Source organism: Anser brachyrhynchus (assembly GCF_964034855.1).
Source record: "Anser brachyrhynchus genome assembly, chromosome: 1".
In the NCBI taxonomy this organism is placed as follows: Eukaryota; Metazoa; Chordata; class Aves; order Anseriformes; family Anatidae; genus Anser; species Anser brachyrhynchus.
Window position 1 is genome coordinate 22,382,141 of NC_137694.1, and position 14,905 is coordinate 22,397,045.

Here is a 14,905-nt window from a genome sequence, read left to right on the forward strand (position 1 = left end):
TTGATTACTATTTTTATTACGTTGTGTTAAAAGGGCTGCAGTCATCTTCCTTCACCAGCCAAAAATTAAATGAAGCACGTAGGTGAGAAAGACGGATCAAAGATAACATGAACCAGCTGTAGAGAAATACAAGGGAAAAAGCAAGAAATTAACTTGAAATGCCAGGAGTCATTCCCTGAAATTCAGCTTTGAAAATATTTCAAGATAACAGCTTAATTAATTCAGAATAATTGCTAGTGAGGGCCAAAAGGCAACTGCATGGGGTATAACACTAACCGCAACGTTGGGCCCATAAAACATAACTGGTTGCCAAGTCTACCCTACTTCCAGTCCCCAAAGCCTCCAATAACAGCAACAACTGTTTCCTGCTCCTATCTGCTGCCTTTAATCTGAATGTCATTAATAGTGTGACAGCAAAAATGCAGTGTCCTCCAGTGACAATACTGCACAAGCTCTAAAAACAGTGCCCACCTTCTAACTGAGGGAATGCCGTATGAAGAAGAGTGATGTGAAACGTGAACTCTGGGCCTTAGGTGCTAGAAAATGAACTCTGTTTTAAATTTAGCCCTGAATTCTATAATGAGAATTGTACTTGCACAAATACAAGCCGTGGAGTTAATGCAGTTCAGGGAATTACTGTTCATTCTCCGGGAAGTTGCTCCCCTTCATAATTCACTGACTTAGACCATTGTATTGGCAAGTAAAATGTTTTACTTAAACTTAAATGCAGTCATTCTAGATTAAACTGTCACCTGGATAGGTCACAGCCTTAGGAACCTTTTGATGAGATAAGATATATTTTAAAGATTAACCTTCTTGCTGGAAGAAGGTAACAGTAATACTGTTTTAAATTCTATTTATAATTGAGATACTCTTTCCTGTGTATCATGGTTAATATCATTTTCTTGACAAGTCTTTCCATCTTGGCTATTTTTAGAGTGTATAATCCTCCACAACAGATACAATGATACAATAGCTTTTTTATTTAATTTTCATTTCTTTTTTATTTTTCCCTTTTTTCTCATGGCTACAGATTGTGATATGACAAACTTGATATTGTGGTCTCGTAATGTCAACAATCTGAAGAAACATATGTTTTGAAGCAGAGAGTTGCTAATTAAAATGCAGTTAGTACAAAATGAATTCACCAGAGAATAATAATAAAAAAAAGTCCTTCATTTATGAAGAAATAAAACAAATTACTTTCTAAGATTGTCAAATGCCTTTCAAAAGGAGGGAAGCAGCCAGCTAGGATGCAAGACTAACAATTTACCAGGTGAAAAGTGCTAAAGCTTGAAAGATGTCAAAACAGCTCTTCTTGAGGCTTGTATTTCTTTTCCTGATGGGACTGGAAGCTGAAATTCTCCCTTTGACTTTGTTGGAGATGTATTTTAGCACAAAGAACAGAGTCTGAAAGGAGATCCATCTTGCAGAATGGAAAAGATAAAATATAAAATAGGTAAAGTGGAGAGAACTAAAGTATCCTCCATCACCACTAGTGACTGGGTAAGTTCCAGCATGCGAAATTTAGATTAAACATTGAAGATTTTTTTTTTTTTTTTTAGCAGTCAGAATAGATAAGCTCTGAGAAAGTTTGCCAAAGGCAGTTGTGGAATTAGTGATTTTTAAGTATGGCTTAGATGAGGGGTTTAGAAGTTAGACAAGATTTTAAAGGAGAGGCTAAACAAATGTGAGAAATTATTTAGGTATAGACGATTCTTCTGAAAGAACTAGGTTGGTTAGGTGGCCTATATGGGTGTCATATTATTTGTTGAAAAAACTTCCAGACAGACCTGCTCTGCCCTATTGCTGTCCCTTTCCAGGGTAACACTTAATGAGAGGCTCCTTCACTCCAGGCTTGGAAAACAAAATGGGAATGGTTTTGTTCTATGTCTTTGACCCAGTAGATGCAAGCAAAATGAAATCCAGAATAGAAGCACTCAAAAGGTCTCTGCCAGAGTTAAAAGGAAATATGTTTAATTTGAATTGTATTATTTCTTTGATTCTGAGATCTCAAGTCACTTTGTAGAAAAGAAAATGGTCTCTGTCACCCATCTTACCCACCTGTCATTCTGCACAAAAAACATGCACAAGATTGGGTTTATTGAGAAATAGATGCAACCATAAAGTAGACCTTTTCAGCATCATAACTTTACTTGACTTTTTTTTTTTTTCTCCTGCTGTTTTTAGGAGAAATTGATTTGAGATTTTTGAGATTTTGGGGACGTGTTAGAGAGCTGAGACTTATTTTTTTTTTTTTTTGTATGCTGAAGAGGAGGGACAGAAAGTTCAGTGATATAAAACTTGTTCCTAGTCCCTCTGAGGATATTTTTTTGAGTGAGGGAAGATAAAAGTTACAGCAGTTTGTACATTCATTGACTAAAGTAACTTTCTGTTTTTCAGGCTTAGATTTGCTGTTTGTGTGTTTATTCTTCCTGGGCAGATGGTGTGAGTGTATGCAACAGCAGAAATTATACCACAGTTGTGTTAACACCATTTTCATCTTCTCTTTGATGTTGCCAACTGTTCTCATTTTAGTAAGGATCTTGCCACTGGTGTGTGATTAGTTGAAACACATTTCCATAATTTTTTTGGAAAATAATCTGGCAGTGTGGTAAAATCTACTTTTTGTGTATTTTTTCTCTTTTGTCTTTTGGAGAGGCTAACCTTTCATTCATTGGTAGCTAGGTGAATGATGAGTTTCTTATTTTTCTTTCTTAATGGCTCTTAACGTGGATACTACCTCTACTACTACAATTGTGGAAAAGGACAAGTGAGAAGAATTGCACCTGTATTTGACATTACCTCATAGGTTAGGGATTTTTCCTTATCTTTTACCAGTAATAATATTAGGTCTGGTTCCTTTCTTGGGCTTCAGATATATTTCTGATTTGCTCCAGTGCAAACATAAGATTTGACTAACATCCAGGAGAAAGGGTCTGCAGACTTTAACTTCAAATATTAAAATACATTTGAAAATTAAGTGACCTTAAAAAATACACATTTCCCTGCTTTCAGGAATTTTCCAGATAATGCTAAACAGAAGGTACACCACGACACATAGTCTTGAAGAAAATGGTATCTGACAGCTTCAAAAAATGTGTAGGAGTTAAAATATATCATTTTAATTGTCAAAGCATTGCATGAGAGTGCTTCAGGGTTTAACTGTGTCTACAGTATGCAGATAATGAATGCAGTGAAAATACATTGTTGCTCAGGTATTTTCAAATTATTTTTATGCTTTGTTTTATTGGAAAAAAAAAAGAGAATTTGATCTCAACAAATATTTCACATTTAGTCCATAAATACATGTTGAAATTTCAAAGTGGAAAAAAAAAAAGAAAAGAAGAGAGATTTGTGTTGCTGGTGCTTTGGGATTATTCTCTCTGGTATTTTGTGAAGGCAGGAATGTTCACAAAAATGTTAACTTTGAAGTGCAAAATGTTGGAGAATATTTGATCAATATATGTTTTGAATTTATAAGTAAATCTTCATGTCATATGCTGGATTCTAAGAGCAATACTCATACTGGCAGGAGTCAGATCCAATAATATGTGACCCACATAAGCAATAAAATCTAATTGAAACAGTTCAAATTGCAGATGTTGGTATGAACTGCTTGCTTGTGAACAACCTTCAGAGCAAAACGTGCTGATCTAATTATCTACTGGGTGCCCCTGAATAACAAACATAATTGAGCAAACTGTAAGCTGCTCTTCAACATTTCTTGAACAGAAAGATGCTTTATCTGTCCAATTATTCACGATGTATTTGTTCAACTGTAACAGCAATGATATTTGCAGAGGTTTCCTCTGGCAATTTATATCACTATTAATATGGTCCCACACCTGCTGAACTTATTCATACAAAGTTCCTATTAATGTCTGCTAATGTCTACAGGGTGCTGAAGAAAAGGCTGAGGATTAGGCTGTCGTGACTGTAATGGAGAGCTGCAGAAGTGAGTTTGCAATGTCCATTACTGCACAGCTTTTTGTGTTAAAATCCATGGAACACTAAATGCAGTTTTGTGTTCAGTGGTAGATTATCAGGTCTTTCTACCACTTGTGCCCTGCTTTCACGGGCATTACAAATATTCTTTTCCTTGCAATAAGTCCCAACTTTATTTATTTATTTATTCATTTATTTATTTATTTATTTATTTATTATGGCATGTATTTAGCATGGAAATATGGGAAGTTCTCATGCTTTTCAGAGGTGATGTATTAGAGAAAACGTATCTGATCTTTAAGAACTTCAAGTCCAGAGGTCAGTGTAGTTATGCTTGTATGGACCCACCTGTAGGATGTTTCATTTATGACTCCTACATGTTATTATAGCTCTGCTAGTATATGTGTTAGTAGGAGCGGATCTACTTAAACTCCATATGACAGAGTTTGATGTTAGGCCCTATCTGCTCTCTGCTGGTTTCCATTATGCCAGAAATACACTTTGCTCTTTCATATTTCACTCTAATGGTGTTGACTCTGGTTGATGAATGTTTAGATCATACAATCACTTCATTTTCTTATAATTTCAAGATAATATACATCAACTTTTCTCATTAATGTTTTTCTCATTAATTTCCTTTGTTATCCTGTCTGTCATCATGATCTGAAGCATGGTATCATCTTTCATTATTTGTGTTCTTTAAGTCTCTTTAATTTTTCTCATCATATCATCATCTGAAAAAAAGTTGTGTTCTATTGAGGAGATAAGGAAGCTATTCATGTTGGCAGCAGAGGAGATTAATAATTCTCAGAACTGTAAGTTTTGAATGTAACATGTTGTGTTGGGTGTCTGTGCCCAGGTTCTGCCGGGCTCTTCTGTGAGGAGAGGCTGGGGCTGCCCCATGCCGGACACAGCTGGCTCCAACAGCCCCACTGCAGGGCACGGCTGCGCCCAGCAGCCAAAAAGGTGTCTCCTCAGGGAAACATATTTGATAAAGATTCAAAATGCTGCATGGCAGTGAGGAGTGAGGAAAAAAAGTGTGAGAAACAGTCCTGCGAATACCAAGGTCAGAGAAGAAAGAAGGGGATAAGATGCTACAGGTGCAGGAGCAGAGACCTCCTGCAGCCCATGAAGGAGACCATGGTGGAGAAGGTATTTCCCTGTGGCCCATGGAGAGGACCACGGTGGATCACTTGTCCACACTGTAGCCCATGGAGGATCCCATGCCACGGCAGGTGGACATTTCCTGAAGGAACTGCAGCCCATGGAGAACCCACAGTGGAGCAGGTTTATCCTGAAGGACTGCAGCCCTTAGAGAGGACCCACCATGGGGCAGGAGAAAACTGTGAGGAGGAAGAAGTGGCAGAAAGGACCACAACCCCCATTCCCCATCTCCCTGTGCTGATTAGGGTGGTGGGATGGGTAGTGAAGTCAAGAATGAAGGGAATGAGGTGGAGCCTGGGAAAAAGGGGTGGGTAGGGAGAAGGTGTTTTCATTTGTGTTTTTCACTATTCATATATTTTAACTGTGAATAAATTAATTATCACCAAGTTGAGTCTTTATTACTCTTGAGGGTAATTGGTAAAGGATCTCTCTGTCCTTATCTTGACCCATGAGCTCTTCTTACATCTTATTTTCTTCCTCTGTCCTGTTGAGGAGGGGCAGTGAATGAGCAGCTTGGGGGGGGGGTGTCTGGCAGCCAGACGAGGTCAACCCACCGCACATGTAAACTCATGAAAGTGCTTTCACTTACCATGTATTTCTCTTTAAGCCACATTGAAAGTGTGTTTCTGAGTGTTGTGTTTGTAATACATAATAAGCCTACATAAATCTAGGATCCAGTGTAGTTTGGATGGATCTTCCATGTTTCCCAGTGGGTAGATACATGCTCTCCACCATGTTCTGCTTTTTGGGTTATCAGACTTTTCCAAGGTTATAATACTGCTTGCAAGAACTGCAAGAGACCAGGAAATTTGAAAAATTATTACTAGATTACTTTACTTGGTTTTGTCAAGTGACTATTTGAAGATTGGCCTTCAAAGAAGAAAACACAAGGCAAGCAAGGAGATGCTTTTCTGCTATAAAATCTATGAGTTTTCCCCATTACGATGTTACAACATGGGATTTGTTATATTCTGCTGATAAGAAAATTTACATGTTGAATATCTTCATATGATGTCAACAAAAGCAAGAACTGTGAAGATTTACTTGTGTACAGAAGAAAGCAGGAACAAGAGACCAGGTCCTTTAACTCTGAATACTCACTCTAGGCTATTTTAAGAACAACTGCTCTAGGGTTGATTGGTGAAGTAGGTGGTCTGTTTTTAATCTGTATATTTGGGATTTTTTAGTGTTTATAATTCTCAATTTCTATTTCTGTTCCTCTTTTAAGATACCTTTTATAATAAAGAAGGAAGGAACAGGAAAGCAAGGAGATGCAGGACTGCCCTGTGACAGACACATTTGGAAAGGGAGGAAGAGAAGTCTTGAGCCTTCTGGAGACATAAATATATGTAAGATGAATGTTTATTTACACATCAACATCATATGGAATATGCCATCTAATTAACAGAATATTCTCCTTTCATGGTGTTAAAGACAGAAGTGAAAAGCTGGATAAACTGGCCAAACCAACCTCTCTGAAACATCATAGCCTTTTAAAAGAAAGGTTGGGCTGCCTTAGTTAGAGTTATATAACTCTGTACACTCCTCTGAAAGACAGATTTTAATGACAGTTTTACACACCTGTTATTCTGATGGTATAAGTAATTTAATTTCAGGTATAAATAATACAATTATTGGGCTTGAAACTTTTATTTCAAAGCTCTGTTGTCCTTTTGGATATATAATCTGTCATAAACAAAGAAACAAAACCAAAAAATCCTACCTAACTTCTTTAATTTTGCGCCAAGGACATTTTATACTGTTAGAATTCAAAATAATGGTGTGTTCTCACTGTGGTTTACTAATTAAAGGGCTGTAGGTTATGTGACAAAAGACCTGCTTAATGAAAGGACAAATGCTTTGTATCTGGAAATATAAACTTTACAGTAGATTGCATTGTGTAGTAGCAAGTTGAGGCAAAACTGCCTGAAATGCAAAATATTACTGAACATTTCTTTCCCTCTGGATTTTGAAAAATGCTAAGGTTTGGTAGAAAACTTGCTAGTTGAGAAGGTGGCATGCAGGATCTTAATTAAAAGCATGCAGATAATACGTTCTGCTTCTTCACTCATTCTGACAGCTCCTTACTGTGTCACTAGTATTGGCTTTGTTCATATTATATTGAATCCATTTATACCTTAAGGAAGAATTCTTAATTCTGGGGAACTGCTGTAAACACTTAATCCTACTGAAGCTAATGAAACTGGGCTGAACTGCACACACTGTGTAGCAAGGTCTTAGTCTGTAACCTACCGAGATGTTTAGTTTGGGGTATACCCCTGTAAGTGGTTTTAAAGTTTCATAAACAGTTGCTTCATAAACATAAGCCAATGAATATTACTAAAAAAAACAAGCAAACAAGCAAACAAGAGAACACAACAACAACAAAAAAATCCAAACCCTAAAAAAATTAATTGTCCTTTGGAAAAGAGCATATTCTGAAAATATTATTAATACACAGTTTTTAATTGAACAAAGATGTCTTAAAAATACTGTTCTTGAGGACTCCCACACCACTTTTCCTGGAGCAGGGTAGTAACACAGAATATCTTTGTTCATCTACGTTTGGAAGATAGTCTGGACTCTTGAGAGGTATCACGCTCCCTAGTTTTGTAATGCTTATCATCTACACCAGTGAGGTAAAAGAGTGATAGCTTGTGCCAAAACAGTCAAGTGATGTTGTAGGTATACCTTTTGTTGTGTTCTTTGTATAAATAACCAGAATGACAAGATATATGCTCCTTGCTGTTTATACTACAAATGTTATCTGTGCACTTGTCTGAAAAGTATTCATAATGAATACAGATGTTCATTGTCATTCAATAGTCCCTGCTATTTCCCTATTGGCCATGTTTTCTCTTTCAATTCAGGAATGCATCATACAGCCCTATGGTGCAATAGCCCACAGTATACAGCATGTCATAGCTATGGTGACTTAAATAACAGACATACTCTCTAAAACTATCAGCTCCTCCTGTTTGGCGTTGTTATTTTTAAAAAATGTTCCTTAATACAGGAGCAAATGGAACTTAATGATGGGAATGTCTCATATGCTTTAAACAAATTAAAGAATTTATCTTCATACTCAGGATATATGATAGCAGTTTGCAATGTGGGATTCACATCTGTAAATCTACTGCAGCAGTGTCTTTTAAGAGGATGTTGACATTTCTGACAAACTAAAAATAATACAATTCAAGACAGGAAGCCTAACGCTTTATGATACCATTCTTACCTGAATCAACATTCAGGACCATCCTAGACTAGAAACCCAATTGTGGAATCTATATTGTCTGCAAAGCACCACGTGATAAACATCTTTAGGAGCTGCATATATAGCAGTAAATCAGCAAATGATCTTAGAAGGCTTCTGTGTAAATCTTGTAAGAATACATGATTTTATATGTATGGCTAAGTCAAATTCAGCAGAAGGCTAAATATGAGAAATGGAAATGAACTCCACCAGGATTTGGCATAAGAACACATTGCATAATTTTAAAGAACCTAAAGGGAGCTATAATATCTTTCAAAATATCTTTTCAGTTTTCACAGAAGAAAAAGCTTTCAAATATTTCTATACTTTTTTTTTTTTTTTCCCCACACACGGCTTCTTGAGAATAACATTTCTATATTAGTTCAGTCTTAAAAATTAGTCAAATGTCTACAGGTAGTCCAGTGGTATGTAGCAGTTGTAACTCACAAGACTGTATTGGTAAAGATAGCCCATTTGGATTTTTCACAGGTAAAATCATTAAAGTAAAATAGCTTTTCAGTAAAATGGCATTAGGAAGAGCCTTTAAAGAATAAAATTTAAAACATGGTAAAAGCATTTTCCAAGATTACAGCAGAAGCCATGGAATCCATCAAGTGCTGGTTCCAGGCAATGCCAGGTGTAGGAGTTTATGCCCCATAAATTTCAAATTATGCTTCACTTCGTAGTCCTGATTCATGGACTCTAACTGAAAATATCTTTTTGGCTTCCACCACAGGATGAGTTTGACTCCTGCAGTGGATATGCACAAAAATGTGGCCAGCTGGCCTGGAGTCACGTTGTGTCTAGTATTGTCTGAGCCCTGCACATTGCACATTGTAGTAGGAGAAAAGAGGCAGCTTCTAGGCAGAAACAATCAGTGGATTGTCTCAAACTCCAGGCCTTTTCTTGCAGAATGGAAAACATTTTTGATTCTCATTACATTCAGAGAGCATTCAAGGAATTCAGCACCACATAGGGTGGGCTACAAGTAATGGTGAGATTTTTTTAATAGGTATAAGTAATATAGGAGAAGTTAACGTGGAAGCATTTTTACAAGTGAACATACACAATACTTCTGATGTACCACCCGGGAGTAATCTTTTCTCTTTCTGCGTGTCTCAGGGGTTGTCTGGATTCCAGGTTCTTCTCTCTACAGAAGCAATTGGTAGGAGCCAGCCAGACCCATACCTATACTCCCTTGCACACTTTGCTGACAGTTTGGTTCCTCCACTGTACTTGTACAAATCAGGCTAGCAGATGAGTCTGTGGTAGTCTTCCTACTCCAACCCTGCAAATGCCAGTGTCTAAACAAATCCCTCAAGCTCTGGTTATGTGTTAATGAGACCAGATAGTAGGAAAAGATAAGAACTGTTTTTAGATGAATTCATAAAGCTGAGGAAAAAATATGAGCTTTTGGATGTTTAAATTCTCTTTTAGATGTGAAATACAGGCTGGCTGGAAAATTGTAGGCACTCTTTCTAAGCCAAAGAAAGATATTTCTTTTCTCTATGCTTTAGATTCATTTTTATCTTTAGGATGTCACAACTACAGTAATTCTGCTTACTGCTACAATGTGTTTTATATTTGAAATAGTTCTGACATGACCTATAAATAATCTAGACTTAATTTTGAGAGGTTAAGTAGGATTCAAATGTTGTATATATGTTTTGCTAATTCTTTATATTGGGTAAATTTAACTGAAGATTAACGATGTTTTTTTTAATGTCAAGAGACTCTAAAAACAGCCACATAGGGGCAGCAGCAATTTACACTAAACTGATACAATGCTTGTGTGCTTACCTCACCAGATCTGTTTTCTCTTTAATTAAAAACAAAACAAAACAAAAACAACCGTGGGCAATTGCCAAGCTAGGCTTTCCCATTGAGTAGCACAATTCCTCTCAATCCCCACTTCCCTTCTGAAAATACTGTAAAAAAGTAGGGGGAAAAAAAGCATGTTTACAAGCAAAAAAAAATATTTTTTTGAATTATTAGTAATTTTTTCCAGCCGTCTTTTTCAAGGTACTCTGGTGCCAAATATTGAAGTCTAGTCCTATTATATTGCCTCTATAGCTTTTGATTTTCAGAGATAGTTGGTTGCTAAAAGAACCCACAAAAATTACTCATCCTCAATGGCAGAGAAATTGCTGGCTTTTGTTGTTTCTGCACTGAAGGTATCAAACAAAAGCTCTGAAAACTCCTTGAACAAGTAATTTCCTGTATAACAGATTATTTTTTTTTTTTTTGCTACTGATAAGAAGTAAAGATTAAATGTCAGTTCTAGTATGAGCCTCCTGCAGTGCAAGAGAAACAAAAGTCACATATTTGAACATCTTTGCCTATTTGTTGACTTTGAGGATAGAAACTTGAAGGTATTTTTGTGAACAGCTTGCAAATGGATATACTTCAATTTTAATTTTTATTATCTGTTTCCTGTCATTTACATTGTGAGTTCTTTGTTCTACTATAGAAATTGCTGTTTGAAATAGTGTACTTGCAACTGAGGTGATTATTTTATATCATTTGTAATGATAATTTCAGCTAATTATGACTCCATGAACAGTGGCTTATGTACACTTGCACATGTAAGTATCAGTAATTTAACTTGAGTGGGGCCTTATCATAAGCTTCAAATAATGTACATGCTTATGCATCTTTTCCTGAAACACTTAAAATAGCTTATATGCAAAGTTTCATTTTCCGCGTGTAATTAATTGCCGTATTTTTTGTTCCAGTTACAGACCTTTGAATAAAGGGGTTCTGGATTTTTATGCCTTCATTTTCAGCAATTTAATTTTCCCAGAAAGTAACTATATCAGCTGAAAATTCTTGTTTGTTCACTCACATGTGAACATTTCTCCAAAGTTAAAAGGCAATCCATTCCACTCGTTTTTAATGATCTGAATATTGTGAGAACCCTGTAGTTTTCATACTTTTAGAAAATTGCTCAGATGTTATTTGTTCTTGGGTAACTCAGAAATGGATTGAATGTAATGCTTCAGACTTAGCACGAACAAAATTGCTAAGCTGAAATATGAGGTTTACTAAATTTAAATTGAAATGGCAAAAAAACTCAAACTCTGCATATATGAAGCCTGCATGTAGCACACTCCACCTATTCAGTTTGTAGTTTTCTGCAGTGCCTTCAAGTTTTGATTGTGCAGGCACTGGTACCAGTATATCAATGCCAGACAGGGTCATACCTGTGCACAAAGAGGAAGTGATAAGTTTATTACTGTTCCTGAGTAGCTAGGCTAATGAAGTTCATTAAGGAGATATTATTTTTCTCTTAGCCATAGTATAACTATAAAATCATGTCAAAGATGCTTCCCCAGCCCAATGGCTTAAACTACCTCTGTCTATGTGGTACCCATGTGAACTCTGTTCAAGCTGGAAGAAAAATGTGGTGTTATTCCCTGTTAAGAAGGACTTTCACCCCGTTTAAACCCTAAGGATGCTGACAAATATCCTGCTAATATAAAATCAGCTGTAGCTCTTGTTGGCTGTGCTGAGGGTGCAACTTGTCTCTGTCTCACTCCGGTTTTTAAGATTTGTAAAAAATCACATTACTCTCCAAGTATGATATTGCACCACAAATGAAAAGAGTTAAAAAATCAGGTGATGCATTTCCTATGACCTATTTCAGAAGGTTTATTTTAAGATTTATTGTTAGTGAAACAGTTCAAATACATCGGAGTTAATTTTCTTTCAGGCTGCTTACTTACTCTGACTAAAGAGCAGTGACCTGCCGTAGCCTTGCTAAAGTGAGAGTCTCCACTTTGCATGATGATACAGCTCCAAAGGGTGATTTGATTGAGCAGCTCAAAATCTGAGCAATTCAATTAAGCTGGTACAACCTGTATGTGCACAGGCTTACCATTCACCTATTCCTATACAATATCCACGTAACGAGTTCCCATCCTCTGTCACTTCTTCATTCATTCTGTGACACCTGTTTGTGGGTTCATACAGTAAAACAGATTAGTGAATTGAAGACTTGTTCTTGCAAAATTATATTTCAGTTGCATCAGTGAACTGATCCAGTTTTCCATGGAGCCTTACGAACCTTTGGGTCAGCACAACTAAGACTGCAGTGAATAAATGGCTAATGCTTGTGAAGATGACTCCTTAAAGCCTCATTGCTTCCAAGAAAAAGGTGCATAGAGTCAAACCCTAAATGAGCATTAGGAACATTTAAGAACTTCATCCAAAGCCCATTCAGGTTATGGCAGTAATGGACACCCACACAATAGCTTGGTATATAAAACTGGAGCAAATCATACTTGTGGCAGCTGCTTACAAAAAGTGAGCCGTGTGTCTGAAAACATGGGAAATGAATAGACTGAGTATTGAAAGGCATACAATTAAAATGTGACAAAATTGCCTGATTCATCCATGGGTAAATTTGTCACTGCTAGAGCAGGGCCATATTGTTTTTATGGGTTGAACCATGTTTGTGGCTTTTGAAAACTCGGACAGCTTAAAATACTTGTTAACCCATTTGTGGATCCGTGGTCTCTACTGGATCTGTGGATGCTGCATTCACTAAATAATAAGCTATTGTCAAGGTAGCTAGCCCAGGTACTTCCAGTTATCTGGGTAATCAGCCACTCGAACACATGTCCAGCAATTTCAGCTATTGTTAATATTTGTAGCCGAATTAAATGAAGGGAAAAATGGATTACAGCTAAAAATAAACAGGTAAGAAGAAGCTAAAAAAGAAGCTCTCAGAAAGAGAGGGATAGCAGGAAATGTTATAAAAAACTGCAGAAAATACATGCAGCTCCATACAGCATGGCTTGTTAAAGAGCATTAATACTCAGATCTAGGACTTTCACCAAAGAAATTCAGTTCTCAGTACTTTGGATGGTTTTTGTGTACTGCAATGATGTCTGAATGACCACAACCAGAAATGAGGCTAGCAGTCATAGAAAGAAAAGTAGTAATAGAGGGTCTCTCACAGGCTTATAAAGGTTTTTTGTTTGTTTGTTTGTTGTTTTTTTTTGATATGAACAGGGGCATCTTGTCCACTAATGGGTGTTGGTCATGAGTAAGGCATGCAAGTGGGTTCATTCTTGAGGATCTCGGCTGAACTGCAAGTGGTAAAAACCATGCTGCTGCAGCTGATGTGCAGCTGTATCACTTGCGGTATCATTTTAAGTAATATATAGATGTTATTTACCAAATGGCTTGAATGAACAGATTTTATCCTAGTTTGCTAATAACCTACTGAAACATTTGCTGTTAATTGTTTCACGGTTGCGAAGTACAAATTTCTCTGTTACTGTGTCTGTGCCACAAGATGAATGTAGCTGTCTGCTTTTATACTAGAGTATCAATTGATGAACAAACCTGTTTGCATATAACAATATTTTACAAAGAACAGCAATTTCTGTAATGCTGCAATGAACAAAACTCCCTTTCAATAAATGCTAAGAAACAGTTAATAATAAGGGGCAGTAAAAGATCACAAAATCCAAACGTTTGGAATTCAAATGAAGCCTCATGAATTCTGCCTTACTAAATGCCATGCCACATTTATGACTTTGGGGCAAAATATATGAACAGCAGACAATGTGAACATATTAATTAATGCTAATTACATCTCTGCAGTACAGATGGGGTCTATTCTCTTGACACGAGTATGTAATATATTTGGCATAAATGTGATTTAATGTATTTATGCAGAAAGAAAATTCTATAGTTTGCAAACACACAATCAGCTGTCTTTCATTTGTGAACATGTAATGTGCTACAGCCTGTACATATTGACCCACGATGTAAATGGTCATCACCATATTTATCACCATATTTACTCCGTTACAATGAGTCCCAGGGATCCTTAAGCTTTTTGCTGTTCCTGCTCTGTGACTTTTAGCACAGCAGATATACAGATGCAATATGGGCAGGGGTTGCATAGTCTCAGCTGTGTCACATAACTGGGGATGGAGGAGAGGAAAGATTTTTTTTCCTTTAAAATCCGCTCTCTGAAATCCAATCCTCCTGGTACAGGTACTAAGTCTAACTCAGATACATCTGCACTAATTGTGCTCTTAGCAGAGTTTGTTCCTACACTAGATTACATGCATGCTTCCTTGTGCCAGCTGGTTATACTCACTGGTGCAGACAGGAGGCAGGATTTCTGTCTTGCTGCATCTCCATCCCTTGGGAGTTCTGAGCATCACCGTTACTGACCTCCAACAAGTGGTCTGTTCAGTGGGTCGGGGAAGCCTAAGGCCCACAGCTGTGTCTGGACATTGCATGCAGATACAGAGCAGTAAAAAACCAACCAGTGATGAACTTAAATAAAGACAGGCCATTTTTTACAGTTTACTGTAACATCTTCAAAGGTTCGGGATGGGGTCGCTATTTGTCCCCATTCTGCAATGTGCTTGTAAAATCTCTTTGAAAGTTTCAGCAGTGTGGTGAATGAGAAGAGGTGTCTCTTGGATAACTGTATTTTTGTTTTCCTCATAGCTACTGCCTTTATTTTTGCCTGGAAGCAACACACTTCTAGTGAGCATTCTTTTTGCTTCAGTA